Below are 13,774 nucleotides of genomic sequence, written 5' to 3' on the forward strand. Positions count from 1 at the left end.
GAGTCACGGTCAGCATAAGGGAACGTTTTGAAACTCATAGCTGCGAAAGGCTGGCAAACTTATGTGCAATCAGTCTCTTATGCTTGTCACGAATACCTTTCACCTAAAAGTGGTATCGTTTCTATGTGTTGAGTGTGTATAGACTTACCGAGATATGCTATCTTGAGCTTGATAAGTTCAAGTTATCTGCCTACCCGATATCTTTGTGATCAAATGCACGCAAGGCAACCGTTCACTGTAATGTTGTTCTCCTTGTCGTTGCACGGCGCGACGACGAAGCTCACCAGTGAAGCCCCAGATGTTTCGCTAAAGCTTACAGCTGACACTACACGGGGCTTCGCAAGAGGTGACAGCACTAAACGAGGCTGTGCAAGGCCGGCCATAGCTCTGGCCTCGTTCAAAGCACAATATCTCACGTGCTGGTGAACGCTGAGCGCGGTACAAGTTTTGCCCGACCAAGCTCATTGGAAGCTCAGCTGCTGGCATCACTCCAACTCAATGGCTCGAGGTCGACTGGCATGTCTCTCGTCGGTAATTCAAAGCCTTTTCATGGAATCGAGCGTCCAGCATCCTCTGAAATGCTGAAATGACGTCATAGAGTTACCAAATCCCGTAGCCCGCGCCTGGTCCATAAACCTGGCCGAGTCGATAGCAGACGGGCAACTGAAGTTCAGCGGAGGCCGTAGCCCGCGGGTAGGTATTACGTTACACGCCCATACACTACGCCAATTGAGACGCAAAAAGCGCTGTGATATCGTAAACCAAAGTTCCCCGAGCCAGCCCGGCCATTTTAACTGAGCTTGTTATTCAAAGACGTACAAAGAGGAGGGCCAGTCAGGAAACATCTAATTCAAACTTTGGCGTGCTCCTTACTCGACCGAAGTTCATCTGAGTGCCGTGTTTTCTTCCCAGAACGGCGAAGTAGTTTGCCATCTGGTTTTGAATGCCGCTGTGAATTTCAATCAGGATTGAGCTTCGGACTTTCGAATTCGCCTTGTTACGCGTGTTTACAGAGCCTGGAGGCCCGTCCGGAATGCGGTTTAAAACACTTTAAATGAGCATTGGTCTGCTGTTGTAAAGAAATATATGATCGGATTTCGCTCTCTCCCTCTTCCTACCTTTCTCTCTCTCTCTCTCTCTCTCTCTCTCTCTCTCTCTCTCTCTCTCTCTCTCCTCTCTCTCTCTCTCTCTCTCTCTCTCTCTCTCTCTCCTCTCTCTCTCTCTCTCTCTCTCTCTCTCTCTCTCTCTCTCTCTCTCTCCCCCTCTCCCCCTCCCTCCCTCCTCCCCTCTCTTTCTCTCTCACTCTCTCTCTCCCTCTATCTCTCTCTCCCTCTCTCTAACCACTGACCCTCCCTCCATGTTCCAGTTTCGACAGCCGGGACGGCCGGCCCCCACTGCACTGGTCGGACCACGGCGTGCTCGGGGAGGCGCGCGCTACCTACCGACCCGAAGAGAACCAGCTGATCCTGCACGACGTGCGGCCCGCCGACCAGGGCCGCTTCCGGTGCCGAATCGACTTCCGGCGGATACCGACCGTCACTGGCGACGTCCGCCTCGGCGTCATCGGTAAGTCATCCGTCACTGGCGCTTACTGCTGGCGCCAGTCTGATGTTGGGGTCGATGGGCTGCGTCTCAGATGGGTGCTGCCGGGAACGATGGACTTGTGCTTCATGGGGCTATGTGGCTGAAATAATGACAGAAAAGCCCACAGTATTTCTGTGGCAATTTATTAATCGGAAAAATAACAGGCTTTCACGTCTAGCTATATCATACGAGATCACCATTCCTACTTTCGGATATGAATATTTTCTTAACGGGTCTCTCATTTGCCGCCATAGTAAAAGATGCCATATTACGTCAAGCAGATGGTCTTTGATCTGGCTAGAAACCCCATAGTTCAAAAGAGGAAGGCTTTCACTAATACTGATCACCTCATCGTACACATAACATTAAATAGTTTTTCGACATGCATGCCACCCGACGTAGCACTGATTTCAATTAGAAATCGCTCGCATCATAAACCGGGCGTTTTCATCGATAGCAAATGATTGGGCCGGTTTGATGGTGGGGCGGCGCCCATAACCGCAGAGACGGCCACGCCCGTCACTGAGGTTCGATTTCCCATAAATCGTCCGGCTGGTCAGTGGCGCGGTCAGGTGATTGAAATAGCGTCCGGAATCGTCCTGGCCCGCCCCCTCCCGGCCCAGGCTGTGACGTCTCCCAGCCCCGACCCTATAAGGCTCCACAGTTGTAGTGTCGAGTGGTAGGAAAAGGATAATGGTCGCCGGAAATGGACAGGCATGAGCGGCTATGGGTGCGAACTAAAGGTCAGACTGGGGCGGGATCATATATACTGCTAGAAGGTGGTAGTGAAACGAGTGGTAATGATCTTCTTGGGTAGGACGGGCAAGCGAAGGCTTTCAAGTTGCCAGGGAAGGGAGTGATGCAGTTCCTGCGGAATATTAGCTGATATTACTTCTTTTAGATCTATTGTGTCACTTGGCGTCAACTGAAAGAATTTCACTGGTTACTTACCGCGAATAATTGCACACTTTCTGATGAAATTAATAATCCAGCAGCCTTCAGCCCCCTGTGTTCGCCTCGGGAGGCAGTCAGGCTCGATCGCTACTCGCTGTATTGGATGGCTGGCGTGACCTGCGCCCGTCACGTGTAAGCGTCGCTACCGGCTCCCCCCACGGACCGACTCGGGGGCGGGGGGGGGGCGACCTAGACACAGTGTGACCGTGCCTGCAGGGGTCATTCAGAGGTGTTCGCCTATTGATCTGCGCCCTGCCGCCACTCATTCGCCGGCCACGCGCTCCTTGCCGCTAGTGATGAATATGCATTGCGAAAACAGGATCGGTTGGCATGCGCCAATGATTGTCAGGAACATGCAGCAGTAGCCCATGGCCGTATGGATTATAATAATAACCGATTCTAAACTATTTCTTCTTTTTTAGATATGTTTATAACAGCAGACATCAAAGCTTGAAATAGAACTGATAGATCTAATGCTCACCATTGATATTTCAGGGCACTGTCGGAAACGCCACTCACTAAGATTTCTAGCCTTCCGATTCCATGATTACCCAATCTTTAACAGCTGCCAATAATCGATAGGTAGATCATGCTGAGAATGTACTATGCACATTAATCACAAGCTCTGCAGGCTTCCGGGGGCGTCAGACATCGGGTTCGCAATGGAACGTGGCGCTATTCAATTATAAAGGCCAAAACAGTACATGCAAGCAATATACAGGGTGTCCGGAAAGTCCTGGCGCTTTCCAACATTTTTGAAAACAAATGCCTCTGGTTGATAGATACTCAACAAAAGATCAAAACAATTATCAGGGACACCAAGCCATATACTTCCGCTAAGTGCTCATTCAATATAACCATCGTCGGCACCGACGACAGCCTCGACGCAAGGGCGGAAGCACCTGCGTGTTTTGACGATGTATGACATTTCCAAGTCCTCCCATGCTGCCATGTAGCGAGTATTCAGCGACTCCAGGTTGGGATGACAGGTGGCCCAGAGCTTATTCTAAAAAACGCGGGCACGCCTTAGTCAAGCGGGTTAAGGTTAGGCGAATGAGGCGGCCTAATCTCATTTCGCCAAAGTGATCTGGCCCGCCGAGCTCCTCCGTCAGTAGGTATGGCTTGGGCGATAGCGGCATTGTTGGAGGACGCTGCGTGCTGTCGAAAAGTGAAATGCGAAGTAACCCTTAGGGCAAGTCACCTTGACCCTCGGGTTGATATGCCTGTTCAGGATTTCCTCGTGGACCAGCCTGCGTTTTCATTTATCTAACATTGACGAAGATATGGAACATTTTTGTCCATCACACCTCTGGATTTTCTTCGATTGCCGCGGAAATGCTGCTAAATTCTCGGCAGTTTTAACATAGCGCGGTCGTACCGGTCTGGGGGATATTTCTAAAGGAATTCTGGAGTCGGAATAAGCCTTCACCTGCTCAACCATGCGCCAAAAACCGCCGCATCGCGTTGTAACTCGCACCTCGTTCAAGCCCCACCCGGCCGCCGCGCGCAGGCATTCCGCGACAAGGCGCATCTTCGCCCATCCACCCATCACTAAAAACGATTTCAAGGTCATATTAACACGACCCCTGGCTAAGTGGCCAACAAGGGGTAATGTCTGTGGTGATTAGTTGAATGTCCAATAATCACAGCACGCATTAGACGACGTCCAATAGAAGCGCCAGGACTTTCCGGACACCCTGTACAGGGTGATCGAAAAAAAGTGTCACCCCTAACTTAAAATCTACATAACTCGCGACTGGTAGGTCGGATTACTTCGCGCCAGGCAGCATCGGAAAGAGCAGGCAATTTCTTTTCAATTGAATGTATTCATGATTGTTTTCTATTCCAAATCATGTCCCCATGGGCTCAAAAACCAGTCAATGTGCGGCTTTCGCGTGAAACGAAATTCACCGAACGGGATCGGACACCGCTGAACGAGAACAATGAGTATCGTAACTCAACATGACATACACCTTACACATTACACATGGAGTGTATGTTGTTCACTGCAGATTGTTTCTCAGCTGACCTTAGACTCGTCTTCACTCGAAGTCGAGTCGGTGCTCGAACTGACCGCCACCGCAGGCGATGCACGCCTCCAGGCGTTTTGGGAAGGCCTCGATCGCCTTTATCACCTGACGCTGGGAGATCTTAGCCCAACACACCTGCAGCTGCTCTCTCAGGTGGTCTAGATCACGGATCTTCACGCCGCGGTACACGAGCCTCTGCAGTTCTCCCCATACGAAAAAGTCCATCGGGTTTTAGGTCAGGACTTTTTGGAGGCCACGCTTTTGAACACGCCAAATTGCGTCCTTAACATACTTTTTGAATAGCTACATCTTCGTTTGCGGCATAAACCATGCATATTTACATCAATTCGAAAGGAAATTGTATGCTCTTTCCAATGCTGCCTGGCGCAAAGTCGTACGACCAACCAATCGCGAGTTATATGGCTTTTAAATTAGGGGTGACACTTTTTTTCGATCACCCTGTATGTGCTTTTCACCTGTCTGCCTCCGCTTGCTTAGCACTTATTGTAGGTTTTTTGTGCCTGCCTGTCTGTGTCTGTATCTATTGGTGTCTTCATGTGCTTATTTGTCTGTTTATAAGGCTCCAGCCTCCCTGCATTTATCAGACATGTGCATGGATCCGGGAAAATGGATTTGGGATCTGATCCTACGGATCCTGGTCTCTGATCGCAAGGGATCATACATCCAACCATTTATTTTATCGGGAGATCCGTAAGGATTATAGATTTAGGTCTAAATTTTTGTTTGAGATCCATTGAGAAAATAGATCCTCATTTATTTTTTGGAAACCTAGTTTCAAATGTTGTGCATGGCGGTATCCACTCATATCATAGATCCACGTTCTTGTTTTGTCATCAGATCCCATGAGATTGTAGATCCAGGATATTTTTTCGCGCAGGATCCGGTGGGATCATAGATCCTAGCTTGCAGTTTGCTCCGAGATCCATTGAGATCACAGATCCATCACTCGGATCCATGCATTGTCTGACATTTATGTTTTTTTAGTTTTTTTTCCCTCCTCTCTCTCTCTCTCTCTCTCTCTCTCTCTCTCTCTCTCTCTCTCTCTCTCTCTCTCTCTCTCTCTCTCTCTCTCTCTCTCTCTCTCTCTCTCTGTCTCCTGTCGGGCAATCTTGCTCACGGCCTGCTCTCGGCCTGCTCTCGTGAGGCCGAGGCCTCACGAGAGGCCGAGGCCGCTCGTGAGGCCTCTCTCTACCATCCGCTCGACACACAGCCTGTCGACTATTATGTCGCAGCCGGCAGCCTGTTCGTTAACAGCCTCATGCAAACTAGATTCAGTCGCGATCGCTGCCGGACCGGCCGCGCACCGGCTAAATGTCCGCCGGCCGGCGCCCAGTGCGAAGTAATCTGATTAGAGTGGCTAGTAGGGTCCGCTGGTGGGGTCCGTGATTGCCTCCCCGCCCGGGCCGTCTCTGTTGGCTCGTTAACACAAATGACATGACCGGTGAGTTCGAGTGGGCCAAGATATGTGGTGCGGCTGACACTGCCCACATCATTTTCAGCGAAAAATGCTGATTGGAGAGGACTGATTAGCGGAAGAGGGTTTCAAATGATCGATGCCGCTCAAATTATCGTGATGGTAAAATTACTGATGCTTGACGGCTCCGCAGTGGCTGCGTGGCGTCAACTCGAGCCCGAGTTAGCAGAAGGCTGATTTGTTAGGCTAATTGGGTGACGGGTGATGAGGTTGAAGCAAATCCTCTTTGCGTTTCTCACCTAATTTGGCATGGGCTTTGCATTAAAAATTAGTGTGCTGCTCCATATACATGAGACAAAGTCTTTTTTTTCATCGAAATAAGAAATTCAAAAGCATGTATCTAACCTTCGAAGCTCAGGTGAAATACTGATTTCGAGTTAATCACTCGTATGGCCTGAATCCAAACTACTTCATATAGTTTTCCATAGCTCATAGCTGCTCTGTACGAAAATAAAGGTACCACGCTCCTATGTTATATCATTTTTAACCCACAGCTACGCACTGACATGCTTTGTGCATGACTGAATGCACATGTACGCATTTACTTTCTATAAATAGGCTAAATAATTCCAAATTACCTTTCAAGTAACCCAAGGTGAGTAATAGGAAAATCATATGTCTCTGTCTCTGTCTATCTGTCTGTCTGTCTGTCTGTCTGTCTCTGTCTCTCTGTTTCTCTGTCTCTCTGTCTCTCTGTCTCTCTATCTCTCTGCCTCTCTGTCTCTCTGTCTCTCTGTCTCTCTGTCTCTTTGTCTCTCTGTCTCTCTATCTCTCTGTCTCTTCTCTGTCTCTGTCTCTGTCTCTCGCTCTCTCTCTCTCTCACTCTCTCTCTCTCTCTCTCTCTCTCTCTCTCTCTCTCTCTCTCTCTCTCTCTCTCTCTCTCTCTCTCTCTCTCTCTCTCTCTCTCTCTCTCTCTCCCTCTCCGCAGTGTACTTCATGGTCACGGCAGGAGTCCTCCCACTCTTTCCGCCTCGGAATGGTTAGCGACATGCATGTCTCTCATTAACGTAATGAGTTCCTTCCGGCGTTTATCCGGATAACTATAATGCGTGGCAGTAAGATGCAATGCATGGACAAGGCGTGTCACGCGCAAGAAGCAGCCGTCACTAAATGTGACGCTAATTCGGACGACTTAGAGACGTTTTCTCTGATAAGGACTGTCATTGGTGACATATCATATATTTAGCTTGATATAGGGCTTCCTCTAGGCCATGCAATGCTCACGAAAGCATTTCATGGACGATTCATATTTCTGCTGCTCGAGGCTTATTTTTATTCTAATTACGTAAATGCAGTCATGAGCATTACCTCTTATGCCTTGAATTTTATGTAATAAGCGTAATGCAGATGTACTGAAGGTGTGGTGTCAATGATAGATAATACAACAAACTTTACAACTAAAACGGTCGGTAACAAGACAGGGCACAAAACAAGGGTGAATCGAGATGCGATGCTTAACATTGCTTTTGTTAACACGCGCAGTGGAAGGGGGGGGCGGATTTCGCCCACCCCTCCTGTTTTTCGCCAGTAACTCGCGTCGCAAGCATAATATCAATGTGAAATTTCGGCTACCTGTCCAAAATTGAATTGCGGATCTTCTCGTGCAAGAAGTAAGAAAATCGGTTCACAACTTTTCTAGTAATAGCGGTGTAAAGTCAAACATCCTGCCGCCGCGGCGGCGCGGCGGCCGGCGCTAGCCGTTACGCGCCGCCTGAATTGTAGACTGTGCCGGGGCGGGACGATTCCGTCTTTACATCGCGCTCCTTACCGCTAATTATATTAGATTCGCGTCAAATTCGGTGAGAAGACTGAGAAATGTACAAGCAATCATATGGTTAAAGAATTTTGAAAATCGGCCGGTAACAACTTGAGTTATGAGTGTGTAAACACAAAATTGTGATTGCCGCGTTTCCCGCGTCGGCCGACGCCGCTTCAGCCGGCGACATCTTACCCTTAGCAGGCTTCTAACTGCCATATTTATTGTTGGATTATCTAGAAATTCACCATACATACTCACAAATGTTTGTTCTTTCGTATAGTGAAAGATTTAAAAAAATCGGCCGGTAACTTTTTGAGTTATCGGCGTGTAAACGCAAAAAAGTCGCTTATATGGCAGATTTGACCAAATTTGACCTCATTTGACCTTGAAGATATTGACCTAGGGTCATGAAATTCACACACAACAGAGTTCCCCATAGCCCCCACCTACCCTCCAAATTTCGTCTTTCTAGCTTCACTGGGAGCTGAGATCTTAGGGGGGGCGACATCCGCCCCCCCCTTCCACTGGGCGTAGTACTCGCAACCCTTCCACTGCGCGTGTTAAATATGTCATTGAAAATTCAACAGAAATATGTATAAAAATTGTGTGTGATCATTTGGAAAAAGAGAACACATTTCTAAAAACAGCAGTAACTAAACAAATTGAATTATGCATAGCAATTATGTGCAGCCTGTTTATTTATAAGAAAAACGACTTTGGTCTATACTTGATGTTTTTCGATGCTGGAAAAAATATTCCGTGCCTCTGAGTGTAACCACACAAAGAGTTGGCGACTCGTTGAAAGCCATGAAAAATATTTGAATGCGACAATTTTAAATTTGTGTCCCGTATATCGATAGAAGCTGTTTACGCAGGAGGGGATATCGATTTGCTCAGTTGGTGCAGGAGTGACTGTCACTCCCTGCGGCAGTACCAAAGACTAATGGTCATTTCACGATGGAACCGTGCAAATTATATTAGCGGGAAGTTGCGCCCTAGTCACCTCCCACCTCCGCCAGCACAGGTCGTGCCTCAACACGGAACAGGCCGTGCCAGCTAGGTGCGCCGGGGAGAACTACAGGTCGCATAGTGCCACCAGATGTCGCGCACACATGATAGGCGCAGATATATAGATTTTAGATCGTGGGTGATATATTGTAACAGCGTTGATTTCTACCATGCATGTATTTTAGCAACTCACAGCGTGGGCGCAGGCACTGGAAACACAACGGCTACCACAACTGCACGTAAGTATGTCCGACATACGACTTATGTTTGGACTCGAGGCAACGCAGCCCAAGCGGCCTTTTCCGTTAGGACGCCGAGCGACGGAGTGCGCGCAGCAATTTTTGTTTTGTTTACCGGTTGAAACCCGCGGAGAGTAGAGTGATAGCTTTAGCGGCGGCTACCGCCACCATGGGTCGACCAAGAAGGAACACCGGTGAGTTACCAGCTATCCGGCCTGTTAGTTACGCGCGGGCCCTTCGCACGAGGCAATCATGGCGCGCCCCTCTAACCGGCGGTCTAATTTTCGTCAGCCAATTAGTCTGCCAAGTTGCTTGAACAGTGGCAGTTGGCACTTTTGTTCTGTTACTACCCTTCGCCCCATACTAATGTGGCCGCCCGTCTCAGATACTCAGTTGGCCCTCCGGGCGGTCACATACACCAGCTTGTAGCTTGGCCCTGAACTATGCCCTGCCCACTGGCATGTCATGCCATGCCAGCGCCACCTTCACAATCTTGCTCGGTTACATGCACCAGTGTCATAGGTTCGCACTAAACAATGCCCTAACCGCACACTGGCACGCCATCCCGAGGGCATGCCCGACAAAGCCGGCCATACCCAGGGGTGGAGATTTGCCTAAATCCCAGGGGGTGCTTTTCTGTTTGATACTTTGGTTAACAAGCTGCAATGTTGGTTTTGCATTGTTTGTGGGGGTGCTTTGCGATATGAGTGGGTGCTCGTGCACCCTCAAACCCCCTTTTCTCCACCCATGGCCATGCCTGACTGGCCTGCCTATTTACCTGGGCTGTCATGCTACGTCACCACTAGATCATCAATGCAGCATAGCAGCCGGCTTTCGTGCTTCCACAGTGTGGCCAATGCCAGCAGTGACCTGACACCCAGTCGGCCCGCTGCAGACCGGTGCAAGACGACACCCCGGATCAACGGCCGTCCGACCGCCGGCCGCAGGCCCGTCGCGGCCTTGAGCTGACGCCACGCCGGTTGAGTCACCCGGCCGCCCCCCGGTGCGGAGGACGGTCAAGTTTGTCCGCTGGCCTGCCCCAGCTTACAACTCACTGTCAACTACCATGTCATTACGTCGCTACTAATGACATGTCTGCTGGCCTGCCCCAGCATACCACTCACTGTCACCTACCATGTCATTACGTCGCTACTAATGACACGTCCGCTGGCTTGCCCCAGCATACTAATCACTGTCACCTACCATGTCATTACGTCGCTACTAATGACACGTCCGCTGGCTTGCCCCAGCATCCCACTCACTGTCACCTACCATGTCATTACGTCGCTACTAATGACACGTCCGCTGGCTTGCCCCAGCATACCACTCACTGTCACCTACCATGTCATTACGTCGCTACTAATGACACGTCCGCTGGCTTGCCCCAGCATACCACTCACTGTCACCTACCATGTCACTATGTCCCTACCATGACATGTCAGCTGGCCCCTGCCCCCAGCACATAACTCTATGTCAACTACCATGTCATTACGTCGCTACTAATGACATGTCCGCTGGCTTGCCCAGCATACAACTTACTGTCAACTACCACGCCATTACGTCGCTGCCAATGGCATGTCCGTTGGCTTGCCCCAGCTTACAACTCACTGTCAACTACCATGTCATTACGTCGCTACTAATGACATGTCCCCGCTGGCCCTGTCCCAGCAGCTCCTTCTTGAGCACTGACCAGCGGCATGACGTTTAATTTCTGAGGACACCAGTACTTCTCATGCAGTGGCAGTGTTTACGGCTGGCCTCGACCCCTGGCCCCTTCCTGGGCTCTTCTGAAAGACGCCCCAGAAAGAACAGAGGGAGACAAAAAAAAAATTGCTGCGCGCACTCCGTCGCTCGGCGTCCTAACGGAAAAGGCCGCTTGGGCTGCGTTGCCTCGAGTCCAAACATAAGTCGTATGTCGGACATACTTACGTGCAGTTGTGGTAGCCGTTGTGTTTCCAGTGCCTGCGCCCACGCTGTGAGTTGCTAAAATACATGCATGGTAGAAATCAACGCTGTTACAATATATCACCCACGACCTAAAATCTATATATCTGCGCCTATCATGTGTGCGCGACATCTGGTGGCACTATGCGACCTGTAGTTCTCCCCGGCGCACCTAGGTGGCACGGCCTGTTCCGTGTTGAGGCACGACCTGTGCTGGCGGAGGTGGGAGGTGACTAGGGCGCAACTTCCCGCTAATATAATTTGCACGGTTCCATCGTGAAATGACCATTAGCGTTAAGGTTGCTAAGTGAGTCCGGGCGGAGCTATACGTTCGGTGTTTTGGCATTGGCTGGCCTCGACCCCTGGCCCCTTCCTGGGCTCTTCTGAAAGACGCCAAAGTTAACCTAGTCTTAACAATATATTTGCCCACTTATCATGGTATATCATGTCGGTGTAGGTACTGATGACAAATTACCGTGATCAAATAAATGTTTGAAACCGTATGCTAAGGTGACATAAATTTATGTTGATGACAGATTCTTTACCGTTTTAATGCAAACCGATTGCTTATGTCAGGGATTTATGAAACGTGTGCAGTGTGCATGCGTGTTTACTGTACTGTTTACTTTCAGGATTACCGGTGGGTGATTGATACTATGGTTTAAGGGAATAATCCATGTCTCATTCATAATTCCATGAGATAATGGTGTCTTGATTTATGCGATGGATGCATCTCCTATAGTTGGCTGGGGTATACCTCGGTAGGTACCAATAAATTATGATGTAAAAAAGGACGGGGCGATTGAAATTACTATAAAACACAATGATTCAGTCAACTTGAAGAGCCTTTGAGATAGTTTTCCTGTTTTAATCACGATACGCAACTCGTTTTACTCATTAGAAGCCAATTTTGTGCGAACATCTTCCGACGATAGCCCAACCACACACAGCCCATTAGTGCTGGCATCGATAATTCATCAGCGGAACCTATAAAGGCGGGCTGCAACTGTGCAACAGACACCACTGCGGTGATTATCGATGCAATTACCGAACCGTGCAGAGAGTCGATTATTGTTTAATACCAGCGCAGCGGAAATGGTCGGCAGTGGTTTGTGGCGACCCGCTGCGGTAGTGGAGGGGGGGGGGAGCAGAAGGAGGCGAGGGGCGGGTAAGGGTTAAATGGCACTGAGGCCTGAGCACGGCTAGCTGTGACCAGCAGGTGATAGGAAGGGGGTGTCGCCGCCGTAGCGGCTCCAGTGTGTTATGGCACGCGCCATTTTGCATATTTTCACGCAGTCGGAATTTCGTCGGTGCTATTGTTGTCGTGTGAATGAACTCGTTGAAATTAGAAGGACAAATGGCGGACAATATAGATTGATCGATTCGGAACAAGTTTAATTCGACTTTCGTATTATTCGGATTTTGCTTATTCGTAACTTTACCGGTCGATCGGGTCGGAATTCGATTCGTTCGCAACATTTTTTGGTCCTCCGGGCCGGATTACGTAATTTGTGTGTCGTCTCGTTCGCTCTAACGTAATGTTCACGAATAATGTAGCCTTTGAGCGTTATATCGTCGTTCGCTCTAACGTCATTATCGTGAATTGAGTTACGTTTTTGAGTTTCGCATCGTTCGCACTTAACGTAATGGCCACAGATAACGTAACGTTCCGCGCATTGCATGGCTTCTAAGCATAACAACGTATGCTCTGAATGATCGTGCTGCTCAACATCAGCAAATAATCAACATGGATCAATCACCCGAAGCAGCAAGATTGAAGCGGATCCGAGCAAACAAGAAGTCGTGTGTTGACACGCATCTGCAATCGAGCCGAGAATCTGATCGCAGTTCGAGGCAGTCGTACCATTCTCCAAGAGCTGCTCGGTGATATTGACCGTGCAATGGACACAGTGACGGACTCCAATGAGTCATACTTGCTGGTATTGACGGACAGGGAAGAGAAATCGAAGGCAAACGAATACATGATTGAAATCGAAGCACAGCGGAACAGTATGGTTCAAAAGATAATGACTTACCTTCAATCGAGATCTGACGAGGCCGCTTCTGAAGCTAGTGCAGCAGCGTCCCATCGTTCGACGGCAGCTGTGGCTCAGTCACATGAGGCTGTGATTCAGGCCCGTCTGACCGCCTTGAAGAGTCGCCAGGAAGAAAAACGACTTCAGTGCGAAAAGGAATTCAACCTGAAGATTCAGGCGGCTAGAGAAACGGCTGAAACAGCAGAACTTGAAGCTCGACTGCGGCAAGAAGCCATTGAGTCAGGGACAGTCAATCTGGATAGAACTGATGACATCAGAGACGAAGCTGCTGTTGCCGATTGTGAAGTTGAGAATGAAAGCGCGAACGTTGGTGACAGCAACCTGAGAACAGCAGACTGGATCAGGAGGCTGAACAGTCCTGAGGCCTCACCAGCTCAACAGAGAGAGACGACAGCGCGTCACACCGAGCTCCACAGCGTGCCGCGCATAGCACTGCCGAAGTTCTCGGGTGAGCCTCTGGAGTGGCCAAAGTGGATTGGACTTTTCGAGGCGCTGATTCACAAGCAACCAGGGCTGTCAAACGCAGAAAAAATCGTTCATCTACAGTCGGCAGTCACTGGTCTGGCGCAGAAAACAATCGAAGGCATGCTATATGATGGCGAGCTCTACCTGCAGGCGCTACAAGCTCTCCAAAGTCGATTCGGCAGTAGTGACGATATCGTTTTTGCACACCTGAGGGCTGTTTTCGAGAGCCAGCCTCTGAA

At 49.5% G+C, this 13,774-nt stretch overlaps 1 protein-coding gene across 1 annotated transcript in view; it reads left to right on the forward strand.

Moving 5' to 3' along the window:
- Positions 1-1,367: 1,367 nt before the first annotated feature.
- Positions 1,368-13,774, forward strand: part of LOC122387091 (B-cell receptor CD22-like) — an 85,102-nt gene continuing 72,695 nt past the window's right edge. Inside the window, exon 1 of the mRNA XM_043376928.1 lies at positions 1,368-1,566. The gene's annotated coding sequence lies outside the window, so the exon portion shown is untranslated. The remainder of the gene's footprint in view (positions 1,567-13,774) is intronic.

The sequence above is a fragment of the Amphibalanus amphitrite genome, unplaced genomic scaffold (genome assembly GCF_019059575.1).
Source record: "Amphibalanus amphitrite isolate SeventyFive unplaced genomic scaffold, NRLGWU_Aamphi_draft 000273F_arrow, whole genome shotgun sequence".
Taxonomy (NCBI): domain Eukaryota; kingdom Metazoa; phylum Arthropoda; class Thecostraca; order Balanomorpha; family Balanidae; genus Amphibalanus; species Amphibalanus amphitrite.